This window comes from Dermacentor andersoni, chromosome 3 (genome assembly GCF_023375885.2).
Source record: "Dermacentor andersoni chromosome 3, qqDerAnde1_hic_scaffold, whole genome shotgun sequence".
NCBI lineage: Eukaryota > Metazoa > Arthropoda > Arachnida > Ixodida > Ixodidae > Dermacentor > Dermacentor andersoni.
In genome coordinates, this window is record NC_092816.1 from 43,926,261 (window position 1) to 43,939,594 (window position 13,334).

General features: G+C 47.1%; 1 pseudogene; it reads left to right on the forward strand.

The window, feature by feature from the left end:
• Window positions 1-259: 259 nt before the first annotated feature.
• On the forward strand, window positions 260-403 carry LOC126521019 (U2 spliceosomal RNA; annotated as a pseudogene).
• The last annotated feature ends 12,931 nt before the right edge of the window (window positions 404-13,334 follow it).

Consider the following 13,334-nt stretch of genomic DNA (forward strand, 5'->3'; position numbering starts at 1 on the left):
GTCACTCGAAAAACCCACAAGCGGTCGCACACAACACAGGTCATACAATATTGATTCCCCACAAACTTCCTCTGAAACCAGTGAAACTTTCCAAGTTTGCGGGATCGGGGACACATGGACGCTTCGCATTTCTTTCGGCCTCGCGGTCCTGGCGGCCAGCACGTTTACGGAGCCGCCACCACGGGAGAGCGGAAGGAAAGGAAATGAGATACGCAAACACTTGGAACGCCGACAAAGAGAGCTCGGTGCGAACGTAGACATGGCCGACGTGGGTCAAAGTGTAGTATCTGTTCTTATGAGTTTAATATTTGATACGAGTTGCAAATTGGCGGAGTGCTTAAAGCTTGCTTGAAATACCGGGTCGGCCCGGTATTTCACTGTCTTCGGGATCGGCCCACGTATGGGGAGAAATTCTCGATCTTCCCGGATCGATAGAGGGACGCATTTTTTTTCCAGAACCTAGCCATATACAGCTTCGCTGTAAAAAGCTATGAGAGACGTTACAGAAAGAGCGACTAGCACGAAAGATGAAGAAAGTCGTTCAAAAATGTAGCAGCCCTTTACGGCTTAGTGGGACGTACGATGAAGCACACAGGTTGCACCGAATATGAGAATTCTTAATCGTAGCCCTAAAAAATCAGCGTCTTCCCCGCAGCAGCCATCTCAGCCCTTAACTCTGCGCCTCGCCGAACGCTGACCAGTGCTCGATGCCAAACGAAGCAGAAGCCTCCAGTCACCCGTCTGCAGTCAAACTTTTCCGTTAGACTTAGCGCCGATATAAAAGGCAGCTGCACTAAGCGCGGCTCGGATTTACTCGGAGCAATGCCGCGGCTTTTACGTCCATCGCGATCACGAAGCCGTGCGTTCGATCAAAAAGTAATGAAGAGCTTGCTTCTCGAGAAAGCAGTACAAGGCGTATTTGTCCTACGGTGCCGTTTCTACTGTCTCATCTTGTTTGTTTCGGTTACTTGCGATGGCGAAAGAGTTCTCTTGTTTTCTTTCCCCTATCGAACGTTTAGTGAACCGCGACCATTGAGCTCCATGCGCAGTTGTTTCAACTTTCGAAAGTGCCTTGCAGCTTTTGTAAGACAGGAGGGCTGCCTGCACACGCCCTTGAGTAACGCAGCAGAGGCCCTGCTCGGCAAAGCAAGGTTTAGGTTTGGAGACAATGACGAATAGCCCGCTGCCTCGAGAGTGTGACCCTGTGACATCGACGCGACACCGAGATCCGCGGAAAGCGCTCTCCGATATCATTATACAGGTTCTCTCTCTCTCTTGTTCTTTTTTCTTCTTCTGCAGTTCTGCTTTAACACTCCAAAGTCATGAACAAACCATGCAAAGAATAAATTCCAAGCTTTACTTCCGTTGTACAAACGGTAAACGATCGCGTTGATGAAGAAACAACGGAATTGCCAAAAGAAATCAACGCACTTCGCGTATGCCTGTGGCTGACTGTTACATGCCTAGACGGCCCCGTGACCCATCCGTATTGGTGCTCGCAGGTAGAGTGCAAGCTCCCATCCTTCTCACCCTGCGAAGCTGTGTTTTTTGTAATTAACTAAAGTCGCTTATTTAGGGCTACGTAATATGTATTGATGAAAGAAGCATCGTGATCTACTCCCCCCACTTTTAAGCGAAGGCAACCATAAACGGGAAAACGTTATTCTAGAAGATTTTTCGTTTTACGTGAACCGAAAAAAATCTGAGCACACAGGCGTTTCTACAATCCGCTCCCGTCGTAGTGCGACCTCGAGCGCGGCTGACAGTCGAACCCGCGACCTCGTGCTTAGGGAGAGAACGATCAACATAGCGACGTAGTCACAGCGACGGTTCACTCAATATTCCCTCAATGATAAGCATATACAGGCATTATGTCAACTGCCCCATGAGCCATAAACACAGCTATGGATTATAGCTGCATTTGCGCCGCCCACGTGTCGCAGTGCGACTTCCATGTTTAAACAGAAGACTGTCGGATCACATCCATAAAGTTTATGTCAAGATCCTTGCAGTAATGAATGCGCTATGTAGAACGTAACGCCGGAAGGGCACTATGAAGTGTTTACTCTCACCAGCCGCCATTTCACTTTTTACAAATGTTTATCCCCTCTCCTCCATCCCACCTTACGTAGGGTAGCAAACTAGAATTTTTGTTCTAGGTGACTTCCCTCTATCTATTTGTCCGTCTATCTATCTATCTATCTATCTATCTATCTATCTATCTATCTATCTATCTATCTATCTATCTATCTATCTATCTATCTATCTATCTATCTGTCCATCTGTCCATCTGTCCATCTATCTGTCTGTCCATCTATCTATCTATCTATCTGTCCATCTGTCTATCTATCTGTCCATCTGTCCATCTATCTGTCCATCTATCTATCTATATATCTATCTATCTATCCGGCCGGCCGTCCGTCCGTCTTTCTGTCTTGAATATGTTCTCCCAGTGTGACTTGAATGTTGTTAGACTCCGCTAACAGTGTTCGCGTGAGCTTAGACCCTTTCCTCCGTCCTTGTTAAAGCAGTTACTACGCCCTTCAGCACCAACTGTTCGCTCTCTTCACTGTTGGCACCAACGCTCCTGCAATCCCCGCAAGTGGTTTCAAGGGGAATGATGAAAAGGTCAAAGGACGTGAGAACGCGAGCGAAGAGGTGTCAACACGCACGCAGAGGTCAAGGGGCGCGGATTAGTTACCCAACGCCTAGATTAATGCCTTGACTCCCAGACAGCGTTCTCTAGAGAAACAAATGTAAATTTCAGTGTTTCTGTCGTTACTCAGCCGCCAGTGGTGTCACCACGTGGTTCGGAATAAAAAGGAAGGATTAGAAATGGCCCAGACCTCATTCGTCCTGCAGTCAACGCTAAAAGAAATTCGTGACTGGATGCGCAAGCAGACAGCGAGATTTGGACTTTCACACGCCACACGTGACGTCCCATAGAATAGCGCCAACTGACGGCGCGTCTGGTGGCGCATGGCCTGTTGCTTCGTGGTTGGCTGCAGTACTCTTTCGCGATGACTACAACAATGCGAGTCGACAGAATTGTGAGAACTCTGCTCCGCCGTCATGAACAGTGAGCGCGCCGTATGTATTTGCGAAAGCGATTACTGATTCCGGACTGCTGAGAATCCCGCCTTATCTTTAGCCTATGATATACCATCATCTCGATAGTTGCACTTATGAAGGTTGATGAGCTCTAATACGAAGAATAGCGCCGAGGTTTGGGAACGACTAAACAGGACGAAGGCGTTTATATTTCAGCACGTTTTCGAGTTCGTGCTGATTAATCTTGATCAGCACATAGTGAGCAAACTAATAATAATAAAAATAATAATAAATCTAACGGTTTTACATGTCAAAACCACGATTATAAGCCATGCTGTTGTACGGGACTCCGCATTAATTTTAACCACCTGGGGTTCTTTAACGTGTAGTAGTAGTAGTAGTAGTAGTAGTAGTAGTAGTAGCAGTAGTATAAAACCTTATTTGTTCTTATGTAATGAAGTCCCAGTGGTTGGAGCCCTAAGGCCAGAGCCCCATTTGCTGCGGCTATCCGACTGACCCGGTCAATCAGGTATCACTGGTCGTCCCAGGCTGTGCTGAGAAGAGCGGCTTCCCACTGGGATGGGGAGGCGTTCGGTATTCTAGGAAGGCCGGGTGGTTTGGAGCGTTCCCACGTAGAATGGTAGAGGATTGTATGTCCTCCACAGAAAGGACATTTGTCGCGATACTAGGTAGGGTAAAAGGTGTGGCTGAGAGCAAGGCTGGTGAACGTATTAGTGTGGACCTTGCACCAAGCGGCTGCATTTGCACGGTTTAGTTCCACGTGTGGTGGAAAGAACGTTCTACGGTATAGTCTGTAGTGATGTAGCATATGCGTGTATGTAAGTGGTATCTTTTCCAGATTGTCTGGGTTGGACTGGCCTTCCACCGGCGCCCGGAGGATGAGGCCTCGGGCTGTCGCATGAACACGTTCATTGCCAGGAGAGACGCATGCCCAGGTGTCCAGACTAGGTGAACTAGTGGGATATGTTGGTTCTTGTGTAGAAATTTATGAGCCATCGGGGAAATCCAGTCTTGTGCGTAGTTTCGACATGCTTGCTCTGTAAGAATATATATTATCTTATCTGGGGGTTGAGCGATGATGACGAAGGCTGTGGCACATTGTTTCGCTTCCCTGCAGTTGTCGGTGCGTATTGTGGCTGATAATACTGCTTCGCACCTTCAGTCGGTCACCGCTGCCACTTTAGCTGTAATGTCGGGGTAGCACGCGGCGTCTGTGTAGAAGGCATCGCGGTCGTTGCAGTATGCTCGGTGCAGACCCATTGCACGTGCAGCGTGCCTGCCTTTGTGGTGCTTGGGGTGCATATTGGCTTGGACGTGGAGTCCCAGTAACCTTAATTTGTTGACCTTATTTACAGATTCAACCTCGACAGTCACCGTGATGTCAGGGGGTTTATAGGTGATGTTTCCTCTGGAATTTTTCAACTATAAGCAGTTCTGCTTTTTTGGCTGCGCCCCTAAGTCCTCCTGCTCGTGCATATTGCTGGGTGATATCCGCTGGGGCTTGTAGTGCTTCCTGTATTTCACCATCTATACCACTGGTGGCCGACATGGTGATGTCATCGGCATAAAGCGCATGCCTATTTCGCGATATGACATCTATTATTGGAGGTAGTCTGCTGATAAGTTTCTTAAATAGCACGGGGGAAAGCATTGACCCTTGTGGCGTGCCTTCTCCGGCAACAGGGATGCAGTCTGAACGTACATGTCCTTTACCTTTTGTTGAAGTGCGATCTTTCAGAAACGCCCGGACGTAATTGTATAATCGCCGGTCACATTTGATTGCCGCTAGATTGGTGAGTATGGGGCCGTGAGCAACGTTATAAAACGCGTCTTTGAGGTTTAATGCAAGGATGGCTTTGGTTTGTTGGGTGCTGATATGGCCCATTATTTCTTCCTTAATTTGGAGCAATACGTCTGGAGTGGACAGCCCCGGTCGGAAACCAAACATTGTGTGCAGCAACAAGGCTTGCTCTTCTAGGACGACGTTTTCGAATAAATTTTCTATGCATGATGTTAGCGAGATGGGTCTCAATTAGTTTAGAAACGCCTGCTTGCCTGGTTTTCGGCAAGCACCCAACGAGGTACACGGGCATTTTTGCATCTCACTCCCGTCGGTATGCGGCCGCCGCGACCGGAATTTGATCTCGCACCCTCGGACTTAGCGGCGCAACGCCAAAGTCACTATGCCACCCCGGAGGGTACAAACTAACCCAACAAAACGAAATCTTTATGCCGTCTTTGAAAAGCTTCGGCGTGGTTTGTCAAGTTCCTGAAGATTTCGTGTGATGGCGTCTATCTACAACTCAACGCCGATGTTCGCCGCAACCCAGTCAGTCAGTGGGTCGGTCGGTCGCTCAGGTCGATAGACAGGTCGGTCGGTCAGGTTGGTCTGTCGGTCGGTTTTCACAATGTTCGTCATCTGTTCTCATGTAAACTCGGAATTGCCTAACCTTTCAGTAAAGCTCACGTTGCCGCATCTTCTGGTTCTGTTCTGGTTTAGACAGTTTTCTGTTGCAGTAAAACGTCTCAAACTTACACTCTCTCTATGTGGTATTGCGTAGCGTATGCTTCCGGTTTACTTGTAACGCACAAGCTCACTTAACGGTACACTGGCGGTACTATAAGTACTGAGCATCTACAGGTAACAAGTACAGATATTCATAGGTACACTGGCGTTTTCACATTTCGCCTATCCATAGAAACACAGATCGAATCCGAGATAACGTTCTCAGCTGCGGAGCTGTACAACCACCGAGTCCGCGAGGTGTATCAGCGGGAGTAGAATCAAATTCGTAAATCCGAGTGGTGCAAACATTGTGCATGTTTTCTGGTTTCTCCGTGCTGAAGTCGCATTTCAGTTAATTCTGCAAGCCGTGTACCAGGCTACTCGCGCCGTAATTACCCTTTTCACAACCTTCTGTCAAACTACTAGCCCATTAAATTCTTGTCCGACATAAGCTTGAGTGCGCTAGTTCCATGTTTGATCCTCACCGAGCAAATTTAAGTAACACGTTGGGTTGGTTCCAGAATCGTGCCTCCGGATTTATTCTCGGCAACTACTCCTACCATACCAGTGCTGCCGTCCTGAAATCACATAACTTCACCTTCTCACACTCGCCTCTCGTCGCATGATAGAGCGTCTGTGTATTTTTCACAAGTTATTTTATTATCTCGAACAAAAAATTACTATTTCATTCGACCTGTACATCGCATATCACGCCACAGCTACGAAACAGCGCTTACCCAGCACGCGCTAACACAACGACATATCAGTAACATTTTCTTTTTTTTTTCTGCGTACTACTCAGGACTACAACGACCTTCCTACCGGCATCACTTTGTTGACGGATCATCGGCAATTTGAGTGTGCCATCGAAGAACATTTCATCATTTACCCCACAGCTGCTATACTTACACCCAACCCTCGCGTAATGCCTCGCACTGGGGCTTTTCAGGTGCAATAAATAAATAAATAAATAAATAAATAAATAAATAAATAAATAAATAAATAAATAAATAATATCAATTTCATTGCTGTCTCAGCTGTAGAAGACTTATAGGAGTAGACAAAAATATTCGACCTATTATCGTGCTATTAACGATAACAGATATTTTCAAAATAAACTTTATCAATCTAAATTGATTTATTATGTTGCTTTAGTGTCCTTTTACGCTCTTTGTTGTTTTAGCGCAAACGGATACGATCAGCGGGTAACTACATTAAAAGGTGAGGGACTTTGACTCTTGGAGCCTGTTGGAATCTTGTTGAATACGGTGGTGGTCCGACAAGTTGTACGTCGTGTCTCATGTGGAATTTCAATTAATTTCATTTACTGATACTGTCAGCCCAGTGATGGGTCAATACAGGTGTGGGATACGCATATAATGCGCAAAGTGAATAACTAGTAGCTGTCAAAGAGGAAAAAGAAACGAAGAAACGCCTCAATATGTAGTACAACTAATAATAGAAATTATAACAAATAGTATCAAAATAATTATTGTAAGCGTTATAATGATTAAATTATTATTATCATTATCATTATCATTATTATTATTATTATTATTATTATTATTATTATTATTATTATTATTATTATTATTATTATTATTATTATTATTATTATTATTATTATTATTATTATTATTATTATTATTATTAAGGATGTTTGTTAGATTGCCCAGGAACAACCTCGAGAGTCTTGGTGCTGGCGCACTCGGCAAAACAATGCACAGGAAATACAGTGCACGCTCAAAACACACACTCACACACACGCACGCACACATAAAATAAAAGAAGAATAATTTCGCGAATACAGATTTTAACAGATCATAAAATGTGTACACGAAAAGAACACAAAGCGAAAATGGAGAAACAGAATGAAGGATTAGAGAATGACGGAACCCACAACAGATATGAGAGTTTTTGTTGAGATATTTAAATTGCTCTGCAAATCCTTTCAGGAAAATATTAAAATTAGGCATGAAGATATCCAGGCACTACGAATGGTCGTGATATGTCGCCTGTATTCTAGATAGAGGGCCACCAAAATCTGAAGGCTGAAAGGCGTGTTGTTTCCTTGTGCCTTTGTGCGGAATGTAAAAGCACACATTAGTAATCAAATGCGAGCAGCTGATTTTTCCATGTATTAATTTGTGCAGAAAAAGAACATCCGATTTGTTGCGTCTACATGTGAGTGTAGGTAACGTGAGTGTCTGTGTTAGCTCTATGGAGATGCAAGGCTTTTGACGGAATCGATGTTTAAATATAGATGTGAACTTTTTATGCCCACTTTCGAGAAGTTCCCAGTTTTACCTACAAGTGCCGCCCCAACCACGGAGGCGTACTTAAGAACTGGAAGGCACACGTTCTTATACAAAGTCACAAATGTCCCAGTTTGTTAGAAGTGTCTCCTCACTTGACATACTTTCCCGAGCGTTCGAAGTGCACGCTTCCTCGTCTGTTGAGCGTGGGTCGAGAAACTCGGAGAGCTATCGAAGTAGCCTCCAAGGTCCTTGGTTCCCTGGGCTCTTGGAAGGAGAACGTCTTTAACGCTACAGGGAAATAAGGTCCTGTTAGTCTTCCAAGTGAAGCTTACAATTTTCGTTCTTGATGCATTTATGACCAGCTTGTTTCCAATGCACCTTGAAACACAATTCGCAATGTCCTATTGAAGAGCGGCGCAATCATAAAAAAAATGTTGCCGCTTTGAACAGTTTCGCGTCATCAGGAAATAAAAACATTGAAGAGTTTTTGATGACTGCCGAAACGTCGTTAATAAACAGCGAGTAAAGAAGAGGGCCCAGGACAGATCCTTGAGGAACTCCCCTTGTAACCGCATAAAGTTCTGACGACTGACCATTTACGCTAACGTAGCAGTGCCGGTCGCGTAGGTGGCTTCTTATCAGCACTGTGACAGAGTGGTGCAGATCAAGTTGCGTCAACTTTTCAAAAGGTATTTCATGGCATACAACATCAAAGGCCTTACTGAGGTTAAAATAAATAACACCCAGCGGTCCTTTCCTGTGTACTGCTTGAGAGGCATGCATCATGAAGCTAACGAGGTTGGTAGTTGCGGAGCGTCCCGATATGAAACCATGCTGCTGAGGAATGATAGTATTTTCAATAGAGGATGAAATTATTGAGTGCACAGTTGACTCGAATAATTTAGATGCTGCGCACAGGAGAGAAATAGGCCTGTAGTTACTCGCAGCAGTTTTTACCCTTGACATAAGAAGACGGGAACGACCTGAGCTGTTTTCCAAGCCTTTGGGAATGTGTTCGTCTCTAAAGCAGAATTAAACATACAAGTAAGCACTGGAACAAGCAAGGAACCGTACGTCTTAATTGAAGCAGGTGTGATTTCATCATGACCAGACAAAAAATACGGTTTTAAGCGTTTGATGCTCTTAAAGGCAAGTTCACCTGAGACCGATAGACTTGAATGCAGGGAAGGGTGATAGGAAAGCTGACTAACTCCGTCCCTGTACCCTTCACTGTACAGAGAACCGAAGTGTAGGGCGAAGGCGCCCGCGGCATCTGGGAGAGGTTGGCTGTCACAACTAAGTAGAGATATCTTATTTCGTATTGTTGGATGGCTGTTCACGAACGTGCCTATCCCTCGCATCATGCACCCCGAATTTAATCGGGGCCGACGCCAGGCCCGTGCCAAGGCACTGCTGCGCTCCTTGGGTGGAAAGAAAAAAAATTAAATTATGGGGTTTCACGTGCCAAAACCACTTTCTGATTATGAGGCACGCCGTAGTGGAGGACTCCGGAAATTTCGACCACCTGGGGATCTTTAACGTGCACCTAAATCTAAGTACACGGGTGTTTTCGCATTTCGCCTCCATCGAAATGCGGCCGCCATGGCCCCTTGGGTGGAAAGAGGACTACGCGCTTTGTAGACGCCGCAGAATACACACGAGAACACCGGTTCACGGCGGTAGTCGTAGGCGTTAGCTCCCGGCTTACGCACGCGTGTAGTGTCGCAACGGAATACCCCGAAACAGCGGAAGAGGTAGCGATTGCGCTTGCGCTTACCGACCCCCTCTGCGAGGTAATTTTTAGTGACTCACAATCCGCAGTTCGCAACTACGCGCGGGGGCGCATTTCCTCCGAAGCTCTCCAGATTCTAAGGAAAGCTGGTCGACAGCACTTCGATAACACCGCGATCATGTGGTTTCCAGTGCACGTCGCCACCCCCACCGACGAGGGCCCCCCTAACTTGAACGAGGTAGCACATCGCTCTGCGCGAGAACTGACCCGCCGCGCAGAATCGGAGACCGCCGCTTTGGAACTCCTGGTTCAAAACACGCCAGAACGCCTGGTCAGGTACAATGACATCACCAAGCACTACCAGCCAGGCAGGCGGTTGCTGCCCCCACCTCACCCCATGCTGAAACGTCGCCAGGCAGTCGTCTGGCGACAAATTCAGCTTTTTTCCCCGCTCAATCGAAGACTGGAATTCATTACCTGGGTCCATTCGCTCATGCTCATCCCAAATTTTTGCAACCGCCATCCCAGATGCATAATCGTGCTCACCCATGCCTGGCAGCATTTGTATAATTTCTTGTGTATTTTTCTTTAATCAGTGCTCTTTTGTAAAAGTGTTCACTTGTGTTTACCGCTGAATACTCCTATGCATTTTCTGTACATTTTCTTAACCCACTCCTGCTATAGCGCAAATTGAGCTGCAGTATGTATAAATAAATAAATAAATAAATAAATAAATAAATAAATAAATAAATAAATAAATTGCAAACACAAACCTTCCCCAGTCCGGTGCGACTGCAGCACATTTTCCCCGCGCAATACCCGACTGCTCTTTGCAAATTATGTCAGGAAACTGGAGCGACGCTGTCACACATGTTGTAGGAGTGTCGTGTTACATCAGCTACAATGGCAGTAGCTCCGGAGGCTCTTGCGTCGAAGTGGGCCGCCGCTCTGCGCAGCTCCAACCTCAAGACGCAAGAGTGGGCTGTCCAGCAAGCCCGAGAGGCGGCGACGAGGCAAGGCCTCGAAGTCCCCTCATGGGAGACCTGAGCCCGGGTCGTCAAATTTGCCGGATTCAAAATAAAGTTGTTTCCATCCATCCACGTGCCTGCAAAGACTGAATTTTAGAAGTACTAGCTTCCCCGTTATTAATATTATTATTATTATTAGTAGTAGTAGTAGTAGTAGTAGTAGTAGTAAAATATATAGAAAATTACAATTAAAAACTCGGTACCCTTCCACTCTGTGAAGAAGGATGATCAGTGAAGCTGTGTATGTGGGTCCCTTAATGGCGAACTGCACCTCCGCCGCGGGTCGGCCCGGCATTGCACTGTCTTCGGGATCGGTCCACGTACGGGGAGTGCTTCACGCCTCCTTCACCTCCACCGCCGCTCGGCCCGGGATTGCGCTATCTTCGCTTTTTCTTTTTCTACACGCGGACACGATAGTGGGGAAAGTAGTCCTTAACGGCTTCGCTGTAAAAAGTCAAGGGCATTTAGGCAACCCTACGTGAATGAATGCGAAAGCGTCGTGAAGGCTTCGTAATGACGACTCGTTTTACGAAACTTAATGGTACTATTTGCACGTTGACTGACTTGTATCATTCATCGCATCACGTGCTTCGGCCTCGTTCGCGTACTTGCGTGGACGTCCAAAGGAACCGGGCACATGTACTGACTGAGAAGTCGAAGTCGATTGTTCGTCCATCGGAGCGTACGACAGAACTCACCGAAATCACCGCACCGACTGTGCCGTCAGTGCCTTCGCAGAGGGAAGAGCAGTTTGGGAACGCCGGCATGATGAGCGGCATCGGAGCCAGCTGTGGAAGACGATGACGACGAAAGCGCGAGCAGTGATACAAGCGCGTCTCTGTGAACACGTGACTTTTTGCATCATTTCTGGCCCCGCCGCTGGATTTTCCGCTTCTTAAGCCATACAATGTGTTCGCATTTAGAAAAAAAAAACGTTTATTACGATTGCTACAAGCCTGATATGAAACTGGCCCCTCCAACGATGCAAACGCATTATAAATCCCCACAGGGGCTTAATTTTTTTCGTATGCCTTTCGGTTTCGAGTCTGCCGCAATTTACGCTCATCGAACCCGCCGTGGTTGCTCAGTGGCTAGGGTGTTGGACTGCTGAGTACAACATCGCGGGACCGAATCCCGGCCAGGGGGGCCGAATTTCGATGGGGGGCGAAATGCGAAAACACCCGTGTACTTACATTTAGGTGCACGTTAAAGAACCCCCGGTGGTCGAAATTTTCGGAGCCCTCCACTACGGCGTGCCTCATAATCAGAAGGTGGTTTTGTCACGTAAAACCCCACAATTTAATTTTTACGCTCATAGAGCGTAAAACGGACGAGAGCGACTTTAGACAGCGCTATAGTTTGGCGTGTGTTTTGCTCTTTGTTACTACCATGCGGCGATATTGCTAAAGGTCTGGGCTGAAAATGCATTTACCATGGCCTCACGCAGCCGCATAGCTATGCGTTGGTTCTATAGCTTTACCGTTCGTAGACTGCGGGTACCTTTCTGCCCACGCCGCAGGGAAGGACGCATTCCAGCGCGTCGCAACGTTTGAGCAACTGCCCTATACGCGTGGCCGCGATGGGCTCGTGTTTCGTCATCAACTGCGAGCAATTGGGGATGTCGGGCGGGTGTGGAGCGCTTCGGTTGCCTCGTTCGCCGGTAGACATCGTACGGAGCGGACGATGACTGTGCCTCACGCTGCTGCGCGGCGCAAGACAGGTTTCCATCATTTCATCGTCCCCGCTGGGCCTATCATCTTTCGCTGGGAGGAATGTCCTTCTTTCGGCCTGTATCTGCCGGAATGAACCCTTTCACTGTATAGCACCCTTTCTAGGTGCTGTAACAACGAGCGCACCGCAGTAACCAAGCAGACAAGGACAGAAATGGGCTGTTATGAGTTGTTAGATAGTATCGTTTTCTTTTTTCTTTTTTTTTTTTACCCTTTTGCCGGACAACCAGCTTGCTGCCAAAAGCGTTTAGGCCGAAATTCTCGCGGCTACAGGGCTCCCCTTAAAGCCGCGAGAAAGAATTTTGTTTCCTTTATTTCATATAATCTCTAGTGCGGAGGTTCATCGAGGTAAACGCACTCTTTATATACAGTCGTAGGGGCTATACGCGTAGCAGTGCCCCATGCCTTCGACCGCAGCCCTGTCGCACGTCTTCGCAATAGATGTGTGGTGGCGAGAGGCGTGTCCGAAACAAATTGTGCTATCCAGGTGAAATGAAATGCGAACACGACAAAACAGACTTGACGACCAAACAGACTTGACAACGTTTTTCTTTTGCTCTTTTGTGCGGGCCGATCCCGTAGGCTGTGGCTAGAAAGTACAACGGGGCGCGACGTTTCGCGAGTCCCCCGACGTTTCTGAGCAGGCGCTAGTATGAGCGGGTGTGAGAGAGAAAATCTGGGGGCTTTTGCTCCTTGAATATCTATCTACCTTTGCCTATGCACTACGCAAGAGAAGTTTATTTGCTCGTGTTGTATGCGTTTATCTCCAGGCGTGCCGGCAACGCGGAGTGGGGTCGAGTTTGTTTACGCTCCGACACTGGCTGCCAGTGCCGTGAAGCAGGTGAAGCAGTGGGCACGGACGCCCCCATTTGGTGATCGCTGTGTCTGAAGGTACATCGGGCGTACGCGACTCCCAGAAGCTAAAGGTACGTCGGACAGACTTTCTAGCGCCTGTAGCGCTGGTGCTGAGTAAGTCATGCCGGATTATAGCTTTCTCCCGCCTTACTG